This window comes from Gekko japonicus, unplaced genomic scaffold (assembly GCF_001447785.1).
Source record: "Gekko japonicus isolate JY-2015 unplaced genomic scaffold, Gekko_japonicus_V1.1 scaffold974, whole genome shotgun sequence".
Classification (NCBI taxonomy): Eukaryota; Metazoa; Chordata; class Lepidosauria; order Squamata; family Gekkonidae; genus Gekko; species Gekko japonicus.
The window spans coordinates 614,483-617,611 of record NW_015174873.1 but is presented as its reverse complement, the minus strand read 5'-3'; the positions used below and the strand labels follow the sequence as shown (position 1 = coordinate 617,611).

Sequence of the window (3,129 nt, the reverse complement as noted above, 5' to 3'; positions counted from 1 at the left end):
GCCACTTTGGGTCTGTGTTGGGGAGACAGGTGGGGTATAAATGAAGCAGATAAATTTGTTACAAGGAACTGTGTTACCTATAGTGTGCCTCTATATGTAAATCTCAGTCTGTGTGTTTGTGTGCTTTTTTAAAGTAATATAATTGTTGTTGGGATTTTAGCCCACTCATTCTCTAAGAAGCTCAGGGGAACAACGTCCATGAGTCTCTTCTCCACATTTTATCCTGACAACATGCCTACGAGCCCAAGAGTGGCACAGATTCACCCATTGAGTATGTTGGTGGGCAAGGTGTCTCCATTTGCTTTCTTTTGCTTGATATAGTGGTTAAGTGCACTGACTCTAATCTGGGAGAACCGGGTTTGATTCCCCACTCCTCCACTTGCACCTGGCTTGATGACCTTGGGCAAGCCGTAGTTCTGATAAGAGCTGTTATTGAAAAAGAACAGTTTCTGTCAAAAGCTCTCTCAGCCCCACCTACCTCACAGGGTGTCTGTTGTGGGGAGGGGAAGGGAAAGGAGTTTGTAAGCCACTCTGAGACACCTTTGGGTAGTGAAGGGCGGGGTATAAATCCAATCTCTTCTCTCTCTTCTCTTTTAGAATCATCTCCTAGTTGTAGTCATCTGTTATGGGAGCTTGGCTCAGAGAAAAATATTTGAAGAAATGGATTGTGGGGGTAAGAATGGTAGAAAGACAGCAGATTTTACACAAACACATCATGCTCCTTTAAATTTTATCCCCTTCTTTGGATGTAGCTCAGGTTTCCCAGCCTGATTGTATATAAATAGACACTAATTGTAAATAGGTTCATTCAAACAAGGGAGCCTTAATGTGTTTAGATGTCCATATGATTGCAAGTTAAATTAAATGGGGGGGGGGATACCATTTTAAAACCTGCAACAAAGTCAGTGATAAGTGGCCCAGATTATCCTGTTTTTTTCTAAACAGTTGTATTAAGGCCTTAGAGAGTGGTACTATATAACTATGAGGGGTAAGAAAGCTTTGAGATTAACAATATGGGTGACATAAAAGGTTTAAAACTGAATGTTTGTCTTTTGGGAATCTGTTTCTGTTGCTAATTTTGTATATTTGACCAAATCTAGATTCATCTGGCTATGAAGAAATTTTTGGAAGATATGGATCCATTTAACAGATCGACTGTAAGTCTACAGAGTGTTCCAAAACTGGGGTTAACAATAGAATTTTTAAAGCAATGTACTTAAGATAGGGGTATACAAATATATACAAGGGGGACCAGCAATTCAAAGCAGTACAATAATAATGATGAAAAATTGCTGTGAGTTCACAAATCACAATGAATAGACAATAATAACTAGTACAGAATTGACGCTTGATGATGTTTATAATTTCTATGTTTTCAGAACACAGGACGTCAAATACGGAAGGTGAGCGATACGAACATCTCGAGTGGTTGTTCGTTTCGAGACAACTCTTTTTCAACCAAATTCCTATCAGAAAACAGATGGAATATAATAAGCTTAAATACATACATCACGGCTATGACCAAATATATAAATATTCTTGTTGTTACATACAGTTCTCTGGTTGTCTTATTGTGTTTAGCTGTGATATCAATCTTATCCTGTAATATACAAAGCATTTGTTCAAGAATAAGATCCAATTGCATTAATGTAAGCACTGTTGCTTATACTTCCATTATAAGAGATGAAAAAAACTTACCAACATCCGTAAAGCACATAGGCTAACAAGTTTTAACAGCACAAGGGCTAACAAATTCTAAATTCGGACAACAAGTCTTAATGGTTGCAAACAACTATCTCATTAAATAGGTGCAAAGTGCAAAAAAGTTGATCACATGTGAGGATGGCCAACTTATCAGTGCATATGTCTATGGCACATTTTGTCTTACTCAACAAACCAAGGCATATAAAGAAAGGTGGCAAGAGTACAACAAGGAGTATACACATAGCATTTGTACAGAGGAAGTTCCAAAGATATGCATTTAACACACATTTATAAAAAACAAGAGAAATCCAGAGCTGTATTGAGTCCTGCTGGTTGAATCGTGTTGAATTTGAACATCCAATAAGTTTCCCTTTGGAGTAATAATTTGTGGATATCTGTATTGCTGTATGGTTTAGGTTTCACTACTTCTATTACCACACACCTAAATTCATCAAATTTGTGACCTGCTTCTGCAAAGTGCTGCACGAGAGGTGCAGTGGGACAATGATGTTTTAATTTAGATTTGTGTTCCAAAACGCGTGTGCGTAAAGCTCGTGTGGTTTGTCCTACATATCTCAGATTGCAACCACACGAAATCATATAAATGATATTTTTAGTTGCACACGAGGAGAACTGTGTTAAGTTTCTACTGAACCCGATCTCAGGGAGATTCAGGACACCTGTTTCCAGCATGAGAGAACATGCAGCACATCTACCGCATTTAAAGTGCCCTTTCGGTAATGTTTCAACCTGTTGATTAATCAGGATGTCTGCTCTAATTACTCTATCCCTGATACTCTGGGTTTTCTTAAAACCTATCATGGGTGATTGTCTGCAGGCCGCAATATCTCCCAAAATGTGCCAGTGTTTACAAATGATGTTTCTGATAGAATAAGCTTTTTCTGTGTACTCCAACGCCCAACACAACCTCCCATCAGTACGCTTCTCAGATCTATTAGAAAACAGTTCAGCCCGGTCACGGCGAGTAGCTCTAAATCTAGCACGGTTGACAACCCAGTCTGGATATCCTCTGTCCTTAAATAACCTTTGCAGTCTATCTGCCTCAAGCTCAAAGTCTGCTGGAAAAGTAGAATTTCTTTTGATTCTGAGGAATTGCCCATAAGGGAGATTATTTTTCAGATGGTTGACATGATAAGAACTATAATGTAATAAAGAGTTCCTATCCGTTTCTTTGTGGAAGGGACGCACAGCCAAATGGTTGTTCTTAATAAATACAGTGGTGTCTAGGAAGTTAATTTCAGAACAGCTAACAACATGTGTAAATCGGATTGAATCATGCACATTGTTGAGCCACTGAACAAATGGTTCAATTATGTCTCTGGTCTTAACCAATAAGAATAGATCATCAATATAACGTTTGAATAGTAAAATATGTTCAAAATAGGGATTGGTCACAGGGTTCAT

At 38.3% G+C, this 3,129-nt stretch overlaps 1 long non-coding RNA gene across 1 annotated transcript in view; it reads left to right on the top strand.

The window, feature by feature from the left end:
• The first annotated feature begins 597 nt into the window (after positions 1-597).
• The window catches only part of LOC107121828, a 4,926-nt gene continuing 2,394 nt past the window's right edge, over positions 598-3,129 (top strand). The window contains exons 1-2 of the long non-coding RNA XR_001482877.1: positions 598-673; positions 1,101-1,157. This is a non-coding gene — a long non-coding RNA (uncharacterized LOC107121828). The remainder of the gene's footprint in view (positions 674-1,100; positions 1,158-3,129) is intronic.